Genomic DNA, 11,194 nt, shown 5'->3' with positions numbered 1-11,194 from the left:
GATGTATTAAGTATGGTAGAAAAATTGAATGTCGGAATTGAAGTTATTTGAGTGACCAGTTTTTTTTCATACATCATCGTGACTGACACTAATTTTAAACGGAATAATTATATCGTGAATTAGTTCAATTTCTTACCAATAAATTGATCCAAATTCTTAGTAAAAAGTAATCTTTAATTTTCTTTAATATTAATTGCAATTTATAAAACTCATTTCCCCCATGTGATTAATTTTAATTCTTCAAAGTCAATTCTAAAATTCATTTTCTTTCGATTTTTTTTTTTTTTTTTGAAACCAAATGGATGGTATTTTCAGTATAATTAGTTTTTAGTTCTTTAAAATATATTTTGAATTTGATTTTCTTTTAATTACGCCGAAAATAGATATTAAGAATTAATTATCTGGAACTTTCACTTGTCATTCATGTAGCTAATAAGCTACATTCAAAATCAATAACCAATTATTCCAACTAATTCACATCCAAATAAAAATTTAACTTACTTTTTGTGTAAAAAATAGCTGAAATACGATCTGTCTAAGGAGGAACTAATGGTACATTCACAAATGAAAAACATTTTAGTAAAAGACGTAAACTATCATCGTAGAAACATAATTGAACCTTTTAAATTTAAAACCATTTTTCATTATTTTTCATTATTTTTATATTCATTCATTATTTTTATATTCATTCATTATTTTTATATTCATTCATTATTTTTATATTCATTCATTATTTTTATATTCATTCATTATTTTTATATTCATTCATTATTTTTCATTTATTTTATATTTTTATCCGTATTTTTAATTTGGTTTTCATTATTATTTTTAATTTTCTTATTATTGGTACGCATTTTATTTTCAAAAATCGTGTGTGTGATCGATGCTCCTTTTTTTTCTCATCTCTATTCACCAATTTTAATTGTTATTACTATTTTTATAATTTCTCATGTATGTATTTTGAAATTTTGTAAAGAAGTCATATTTTTAATTTTTAAGTTTCATTGATATCTTATGTGGAATTTATTAGTAGAAAATGCAGCTTTTTTAAATCGGTACTTTATGTCGCACTGTCAAAGTCATAGTGTCATGGTTTGATTTTATTTTCATTTGCTTTTAATTTCATTTGCTTTTAATTTCATTTTCATTAGTATAAGTATTTTGAATATTATTTTTATTAATATTTTCAATTATATTTCTATATTAGTATTTTTACTTTTATTTTTATTAGTATTTCACTTTTATTTTTTATTACATCTTGTTTTAAATTTTATTTTTATATTGGGGCATTTTTAATTTTTTTTCTTACTAATATTTTTAATTTGCTTTTATTTTGTTTTTGAACTTATTTCTTTGAATCAAGCATATTGTAGAACTTACATCGGTAAACCTCATGGAATACGAGTTGGATAGATGTTTGATTTCCAACGGAAAAAAAAACTTTTTTTCTTTATTCAAGTCCGGCTTAGAAAAATGGGAGAAACGTAAAGCGAAATAGACATGATATGCTGAAGACAACTTTACTGAACGAAATGGGATCCGCTATGTTTTTTTTTCAGTATTTTAAATTACATTTTTATTAGTTGTTTTAAATTTCATTTTTATCACTATTTTAAATTTCATTTTTATCACTATTTTAAATTTCATTTTTATCACTATTTTAAATTTCATTTTTATTACTATTTTAAATTTCATTTTTATCACTATTTTAAATTTCATTTTTATCACTATTTTAAATTTCATTTTTATCGCTATTTTAAATTTCATTTTATTTGTATTTTTAGTTTTCATCTATTAGTATTTTTAATTTTCTTCTATTAGTATTTTTAATTTTCTCTTATTATTAGTATTTTTAATTTTCTCTTATTATTAGTATTTTTAATTTTCTCTTATTATTAGTATTTATAACTTTTTTTTCCATTATTTCTATTTTGTATTCCAATTTATTTCTCTGAATAGAGTACTTACATTTGTAAGCCTCGTGAGAGAGAGACATACTTTGTAGGACCAAAGGAGTTGTGTGAATGCGTGATTCCCTATCGAAAAAAAATAGCTTTTTCTTATTTCAAATCCGACTTACAAGATCATTTTTGAGATTTCTCTTAAATGTTTTCTTGTGAGGAAAAACGTAAAGTGAAATAGACATGATGTGCAGGAGAATCCTTTACTGAACGAAATGATCCGCTTGGAGGAGCTAGTTGTTGTACACCGACATCCCAACCAACCATCACGCAGAGCAAAAGCAAGATCCCACCCGCCTTTTTCCGTCCATCAATAGTATAGGAAGGCTTTTTCTCTCCTCTCATCCCACAGTCTGGACGCAGACGCCATATCATTCAGTTGGTCACATTTCGTGCTCCTTACAACAGTGATAGTAGTAGTAATAATACTCAAAAAGAAAAACCTTTTCCCTGCGTGAGTGGAATTCCGCTTTAAAGTTCTACACGGCTGTTTACTAGTGTGCTCTTACCACGGCGAGTCATCATCTGGTTACTGTCGGAAGACATCATCATCACAGCAAGAATTATTAGTGCAAAAATCACGTATAATTTTTTTTTCGGTTGAATATTTCACAAGAGAAGTGAGAAGATATTCTGTGGTATCCACATCCTCGCAGCGAATCCACGTAAAATTAATGGTCAGTAGAAGGGAGAACGACGGAATCAACATCCCCCGATCCGAGAGGAGGAGGAGGTAAGATCTCTACACATGATTATTTTGTGCATGACTCATGCCGGTTATGGTGGGGAGATAGATGAATGTAAAAACCGGTGGGCATTCTTCTCCCTCTCTGTCTTGCGAGTGAAAATCCACATGAGTAGTAGCATCGCATGGCATGAGAGCGTGAGTGTCATGCAGAGTGGAGCTTGATTCGCGCGGGTGCCACGTGCTATCCAAGAGATGTTTGTAAAATTATTCCTATAGGGGGACATTAATACACCCGATTCCGATATTGTTATGACACATTATTCTTATTCCTGGGCTATAAAAAAATGTATCGTATGAGATATTCCTACGTTGGGATGTCTGTCTACACGCAGGGCCTGACTTGGGGTTCTTGCAAAGAGGCTATAAGGATGCCCACCCTCTATTACGGTCAAAAATTCATTGTACGTCAGAAAATAAATGTTGCTTGTGCGAACATTTTAAAAAGATACAATAAACTTTGAACGAAGATTTAATATAAATTTTTCATTAAAAAGTACCTTTTAAAATAAATCTTTCTCTTACCCCTTTCCTCATGTTACCGAAATTTTTTATTATATCAAACCCAATTTTAAGTTGTCTCAGCTTCAATACACAATAAAGATAAAGAGATGACACTTTTTCTTATAAAAGATATGTGAGAACTGTAATGATTTTATCTCTTTTAATAAAAGAGAAGGATCTTTCTTCAGAAAAGTTTGGTATGAGCGATGTTAAAAAAATTGTTAATGCTTTGTCGCAGCATTTGTAAATGTCTGCCCTCAATTTTGGACTTATTTAACATTTGTTAAGTTGTGTCACTGATGGAGACCACATGCACTGAGCAGCCTATCCCTAAACTAAGGATGAAAATTTTTGCAGTTCAACTGTAAAAGCGTCTACAAGATCAAATGCATAAAACGTTTGCAAATATGCAGAATATTCATGTAGGTTTAAGGAGATTTTATGTTGATAACAGACTTTCTTGTTAATGTTTCATAAATAATTTAACGGTCAGAAAGATGTGAAACTGAGGAATCACACAAAACATGGTGATGCATTAAAAAATATTATTCTTATTATTCTCGAGTAGTTAACTGTGTATTTAGTATTTCTGGATCTTTTCTCTTTGGTGTTTTCTTTTCTCGAAGAGTTTCATAATTTTGGTTCTCACCTCACAAATATTTTGTCAATTTTTCATACAGTGCGAAACTGTAACAAACATGAGAGGCTTTGATGACTAATATAAAAAAAACAACTTGAGCTAAGTTTGAGGACACATTTTGCAGTTATACAGTTAATAAGCACTTGTTGCCAGATTTTTTAGTCTGTCAACAACACATGTTGGTGTTGTAGTAAAAAAAAAGTAAAAATATATATGTTATAATGAATGGGAAGACCCTCCTTAAACATAGAACCAGAGCAAGTGTTGCCCACGCAAAAATCGGGAATCTACCTGTTTACACATTATTCAAAGATATATGTTAGTAAGAGAAAATGAAATATTTATAATTGTTTTTTTTCATGAATGTGGAAATATTTGCTACCTACATGTGTAAAAAAATATTGACAAAAATATAGGAGAGTTTTAAAGCACTAATTTTAAGCAAAATCATATTTGTGCTATTACAGATACATGAAGATCCAAATAATATCACAGTGATTCATAAAATTACCTTAGAGCATAATTTATAAATTACATATATTGTGTTATACGTATATTTTTCCTATCACGAAAATGCAATTTCGTTCGAGCGTATTTTATTTCTTTGAAAATGCATAAACGGATTACGGTTATAAAATTTGCAATGAAACCTTTCACGTTAATTAATTAATTTCTTCATTCATTCATTTAGAAAAATTTAAACAAGGCAATATACAGTATATATATATATATATATATATATATATATATACAGTATATATATATATATATATATATATATATATATATATATATATATATATATATATATATATATATATATATTGAAATACCTCCTTCAATTAATTAATTATTCGAAAGAGTTTCAAAAATTACTATTCGAAATAACTAATTACTTGCTTGGAAAGGATAATAAAAAAAAATTAATTATACGGGAGAAATAGTAATTAATTGTACAGGGGGGGGGGGGAATCGATTAGATTTTGCTGAATATTCAAATTAAAAATTTGTTACAAAGATACAAAAAATTTCTGGCTTAATTGAAGAATATTAAAAAAAATTTTTTTGTTTATGATATAAGACAATTATATAACATAGAAAATTAAAATAAATCGTTAATTGCTCACATCCATTGATGAATACGTCAATTAATAAATTTCTATCTACGTGTCCTCCTTGTTAATGGAAAACAGGGACTGACGTCCCGTATTACCGAGGAAAATACAGTATACGAGAACTAATTATATTTTGGAAATAATTAATTAGAGTATCGAGATCGATTCGCTATGCTCGCGTGAATGTTTGTTCGTGCACATAAATTGTTCGTGTCACTTTCTCACCTCGGGAAACGTTGCATAAAGTAGTCGCACTGACACACGACGTATCTAATTACGAAGTTTCTTGCAAATCGTACTGAATCCAAAGTGTTGGGATAAAAGCTTGTTAGTCCGAAAATATTCTCCATTAGTGTTTTCAGTACTTTAATTACAACTGCACGTTCAAGTTTTAATTAATTTCTGATAAACGCTGTTCAGTGGTGTCATCAATATCAAATGAATATATTATGAATTTGTTCAACTATTTTCCTGTAATTTGTAATTTTTCCACAACATTAGTTCATTATTGTACAAGATGTCCCATAAATTCGTAAAGAGTTTAAAAATTCTTAAAAATATTAGGAAATATTAGGAATTGAGCAATAAAGCTATTTTCCCATGAAAGGGATAGTTAAAATTTTAAACGTTTTTAAAAGTTAAAATTTTTGTCTATGGAGAGCGCTGCACGAAAAAAAAAATCACAGCAAATATGCAAATCGGAGTCATAAAATGCAGGTTGTGCTATTAGCACATCATTTCTGAATTTCCCTGTTGCTGGAGCTTACACAAGGTTTTTACTCTGATGCTGACATTGGTGGATAAAGCACTATTCGGGAAGTTGTTTCGCCCCATCCACGAATCACTAACGTTTTGGACACAGAAGATATTGTAGAAAGGTTCGGGGTTCGGAATCCTGTGATTTGCTTCGGTACAGAGCCCTCTTTCGACAAAATTTGAACTAATGTTTTTTTCTAGTATCGTTACGAAAATTATGTAAATAGTCATCATTTATTATGTTTTATCATTTATGTCAATTTTCACCTGTAAATAATCGGTATTATTATTTTTTTGTAAACCCCTCGAAACTTACGCCAAATTGCCGTGATTGGCGACTGCTATAACTTAACGACATTATGATGCCAAAAAGAGAAATGTAAAGATGTCATGGGAATTGTCGAGATCATTCTAAAAGGTTGAAATAGCATATATAAAGTAGCGCCAGCAAAATAGAACTGCCCAGTTTTTGAAATTGTAGCAGGAAGTTGAGACCTTTATTTGTCTGTAGCGTCGTGCATTTTGTCTGTGACGTCGTGCATTTTGTTTCATCCTCTGCTCATTTCAAGGACTTGTGAGAGAATTTATCCATAACAGTGCAAATAAAAAATAAAAGCTGAAATATATTTCTTTTTCTCTGTGTATTACTCTAGGTCGGAGGGAAGAAGCACTATCGCCTCCACAAAATCAGAACAAAATGCCTTCTTATTTTTTGAAGGAAAAAAAAATGGCATTTTTTACAGAGGATATTTTCACCGTGCCAGTTATAATGCCGATCAGTGAAATTTATGAAACCGCGGGAAGGGGTTTCATAGTACTTTAAAAAAATCCGGGTCTCTTTGAAGTGGTGGCCAGAACTGGTTGGCTGTCTGTAGTTTATAAAGTCTTTAGTCGGCCCACCACTTTCATCGGGCAAACCGATACGGCCATTTATTCAGTCTATTTCTCTAAACCACGCCATCTGTTTTCCTCAAGATAAGTTATTATACCTCAATCAAGACCAGATTTCAGAAAAGTCTTCGGTTGATTTCGATCACATGAAAACGCCTTCAATTCTTAAGTGGGTTACCTTCGGAATGGGACAAATTTTTGTGATTTAAGGAAATCCGCTCTTGCCACAGGGAATAAAACTGAATTTCCTTTGACCCTACGCAATATAATTTACATTTTCCCACTGCTTTAAAACGTATAAAATACCCGAAAGTTCTTTACAAACTCGGGTTCAAGAGTATCCATTTATCATATAGATCATTTTTGAGATCCATAAAAATAAGAATAATCCATACGAAAATTATCTTCCAACAAAAAAAAATGTCGAGAAGTTCAGATTTTCTTCCGTATAAGTAAAATACATTTTCTATCAAGTCCGGAAATATCTCCATTTCAATATACGAGGGTAAAAGGCGTTATATTGAATTTCTATGCTGGGTTACGTTATATCCGTGCGTAATGTTCCGTAGAGCGTATCGAATGTTATAAGAAAAAAAAGTTATAAAGACAAACAATACACGCCTCTACTTCTTTCCCTTTATTTTATTTCTTATCTGTGTTATCTTACTTCGTCGAACGCTAATTATCTTCCGGAAATGTTGAGGCTTTCTGCTTGGTGTTGTCGCTGTCGCATTGCGAATACATGTTTTTTCATGAACTGACATGCTGGTTAAGATTTGTATCTTTCTCTCTCCTTTTCCCTTCTTTTACACACACACACATCTTATTTCTCTCCTCTAATAATAACTAACGATGGCACAACGTAATTCGCCGTTGAAAAAACGTTTTCGATATTTGATACTAAATCTTGATCCGATCCCTTTCTTTTTTATCGCATTTTTCTTGTTCAGGTTTATCAATATAGATGCGTATAAATTTCGATATCAACTGTCTGTTCAAATTACATAAATCTGTGGCCAAATTGAAAAGAAAAATCTCTTTTATATCAAGTCGTGTCATAAAAAATACCGTTTTTTCATGCAAGCGAGACATGTCTTGAACCAGGGCCGTCATTTCAACTTCTTCCGGGGGAGGGGAGGGGGGGCAAAGAATATATACTCAATGTATGTGTATATATATACCATTTCTAGTGCATTTTTTAAAGCCGCTTGCCCCCCCCCCCCCGAATGACGAAGCCTGTCTGGAACACAGTTTTCATTCAGTCACCATAATGATTGGCTTTTGATCCGAAATCTCTCTCAGCCATCCGTCAAACAGTATTTGAATAACCACTAGCTTTGGACGAGAAAAGAACTTACCCACGGTTTAACCCCTTAACTATCACAGACGAGATATCTCGTCCAAATGAAAAAAATTCATTCCAGCTCTTTGTGTTTTGTTTTTTTATCTCTTTTCTCATCGTCGTGAAGCTTTACTGTTACCCTATGAATGAGAATTTTTTTCCCTCCCCGTTCCTTGTCTATATACTCGTGTTAAGTAATTTTTTCTACCGCAACTATAATGTATCTTTCGACCATACATTTATAGGAGAGAGAGATAGAGAAAGAACACACACACACACACACACACACACACACACACACACACACATATATATATATATACACATACAGGGTGTTCTGTTAATGGACCGACAAACACAGAGGGTTGGTAGGCTCAGAGGGTTGGAGGAACAAAAGTTACAATGGAACATGATGTCGCAAACCACGTTGAGTGGGTGAAAATCGCCGTCTCCCGTAGTAGTCGATTGATCGTGGCGAAGGTAGTATGGTGCGGACAACGCCTCATATGATATTGCAGTTGGTTACATCCGCTGTGCTAAGCGCCCATTGAGATCTGCTCGTCTGCAAATCAGATGCGTATCATCGTATTCCTCGTTCGCGTAGTCAGCCATCACGATACTCATTGAAACATACAACTAACTGTTACACGTGCTTACTACCGCAATACCACAATAGCGCTAATTTACGTCGTCCGCAACGCGTGACGTCGTCCTACCCCAGCGCATGCGTTTCGCGATGCTGCTTACGTCAAGTATGGTGAGTGAACCCACGAACGCATTCAGCGATCAACTAACATACTCCTTGTGTCTCCTCTGGACTCAGAGCCTGCATGCGTTTTTCGTGATTTTCACCCTCTTAGCGTGTTTAGCGACACGATGTTCCATTGCAGTTTTTGTTTCTCTTGATGCTTACTAACAACCCTCCAAGTTTGTCGATCCATTAACAGAACACCTTGTATATAATGCGTTCCGAATGCGGCCTTCCTTCGCAAAATATTTTGCGAAGGAGGGCCTTGGATGTCATTGGATTTTTCCACCGTGGCCCACGTCTCCTGAGACGGATCAGCTTATATCCCCTAGTGGGACAGAGCGGGGGTCACGGTTGGTCTGATGGTGGTGGTGGTGGCCACCCTGTCTTTGAAAACCCAATCGGAAAGTTGTTATTCCGTCTCTTCTGAGGCCAACAAAAAATTCCACGTTTCTAAGTGAAATATTCCGAGATATTTTTTTTAAATTCAAATATCGAGTAAAATGAGGTAAAGACACACAAACTAACGGGAAAGGTTATTTTGCTGTTCTTTCCCTTCTTTACAGCGAATTTTTGAAACTCATATATCTCAGCGAATGGTGGATTTGTTTTATTTTTTTTGAGGGCCGAGGAAAAACAGGACAATAACTTTTCTAGTTGGGTTTTTATTTTTTGGACAGAATGACTAAATAAGTTGATTTTTATTTTAATAGCTATACAACCCAATATGAATGGCCAACTTGCAGTATGAATGACGTATCTGAGATCCACGCGATACTTTTTCCTAATTGGATGTCTGTCTCTAGGATCAACGGTTCGCCAGTAATTTGCGGAAAAGGTACTTAAGTATAATCACCCTGTAGATTCATCTAATGAACCAAAAGTTGTGCTGAAAGTAATTAGTTCACGATAAACATTTGTTTTCCAACTGGAAAAGATAACATCGGGATCATCCGCATCACTATTATTTTTTCTTCTCAGAAAACAATATTTCGCAGTTCATCGGAAGTATTTGGATTTCGTAGAAATCATTTAACAAATAATTGTTGAAACGGATATTTTTCTAATTTGGTGCCCGGTGAAAACTGGGATCTAGTTCAGTTTTCTTCGTTGAATCAAAAGCTGGAAGTAACTTTTTATATTTCAGGCGGCTACACTTTCGTTTAGGATGATATTTAGTGAGAGTGAAAATAATACTATGGAATGAATTTTCATGATTAACAGTCACGTGCACACGTGCTCGCTGGTATTTGAAGCTTGAGGGAAAAATAATTACACAGAGAACTAATTAGGAAGAATCCAAAATACGCAGGGTGTCCCGTAAATTCATAAATAGTCTAAGAATCCATAAAATTTTCAGGAATTGGAATATTTGAATTCGTTTTGCAAAAAAGTTTTTCTCATTGAAAGGGGGGGATTTTTTTTCTTATAATTAAAAATTAGTTCACATTTTTGTTAATAGAGAGCGCTGCACGAAACTCTTGCAGGAGTGATGACACTAACTTTTCCTCAATCTCTTTTGTGCCCGAGAAAGAATTCGTAAAACTTCAGCCGGTGATTCGTGGATGAGGTGAAACAACTTAGGCAATAGTGTCAACATCACAATAAAAATCTTAAGTAAAGTTTATTAATATTAAGCTCTCCAGCAACAGGAAAAATCGGAAATGAGCTGTTAATGCCTGCAGTTTATAGGAGTGATTTACATGTTTTGAGAGATTGGCATATGGTAAGTGCTCTCTATAGACAGAAATTAGGACTAATTTTTTTGAACAAGAAAATAAAAGTCCCTCTTTGTGAGAACAATTTCGCGTCGCATTCAAATAGGCTATATCGATTTTTTTAATATTTATAAATTTTTAAACTATTTACGAACATATGGAATACATTGTATTTTTCAATAAAAAATTATTTATTTTATTGTTATTCTTACAATTGATAAGAAAATTAGACCTTAATATTGAATATATTACGACTGTATCTCAGTGATCATGAGACATTCTAGTAATTTCACTATTGATTATAAATTCGTTTACCCAGAAACAATCGATAATTTTTTTAAAATTATCATCACCAAGGTCCGGATGTTGTTGGATTTTTTTATCCAAAAACAAAGAAAGCCCTAAAAATTTGAAGAAGAAAAATTCCCTATAAATGACAAAAAATGCTGTTAAAATAGCAAAACAAATTTGTTTAGAAATTTTTTCCTCCACTCAATCGATTGGAGGTAAATGGAAAAAAAAAATCTTAAATCAATAAATTTCATTTATTGTCAACATTAGATTTCATCAAAAAATGCCAATGCAATTTTTCAAATAAACAATTCATAATTTATGAGTGGGTTAGGTTAGGAAATCTTTACAGGACGAAATAGAAATTTCTGAAAAAACAAGATAAACTGTCAAGCAACAGATGCTATTGGAGATATTTGGAGGGGGGGGGGGGGGTTGTCTGATCTACTCCCAGTGTTAATTTCTACTCAATTTCAAAACTTT

General features: G+C 32.5%; 1 protein-coding gene across 2 annotated transcripts in view; it reads left to right on the top strand.

The window, feature by feature from the left end:
• Positions 1-2,325: 2,325 nt before the first annotated feature.
• The window catches only part of stet (rhomboid serine protease stem cell tumor), a 209,190-nt gene continuing 200,321 nt past the window's right edge, over positions 2,326-11,194 (top strand). For both annotated transcript variants that reach the window (XM_089244740.1, XM_089244738.1), the window contains exon 1: positions 2,326-2,694. The gene's annotated coding sequence lies outside the window, so the exon portion shown is untranslated. The remainder of the gene's footprint in view (positions 2,695-11,194) is intronic.

Source organism: Pholcus phalangioides, unplaced genomic scaffold, assembly GCF_987345545.1.
Source record: "Pholcus phalangioides strain wild (caught in Gottingen) unplaced genomic scaffold, Ppha-v1.0 ptg000015l_1, whole genome shotgun sequence".
Classification (NCBI taxonomy): Eukaryota; Metazoa; Arthropoda; class Arachnida; order Araneae; family Pholcidae; genus Pholcus; species Pholcus phalangioides.
Note: the sequence above shows the minus strand (reverse complement) of the source record. Positions and strands in the feature narration are given on the sequence as shown.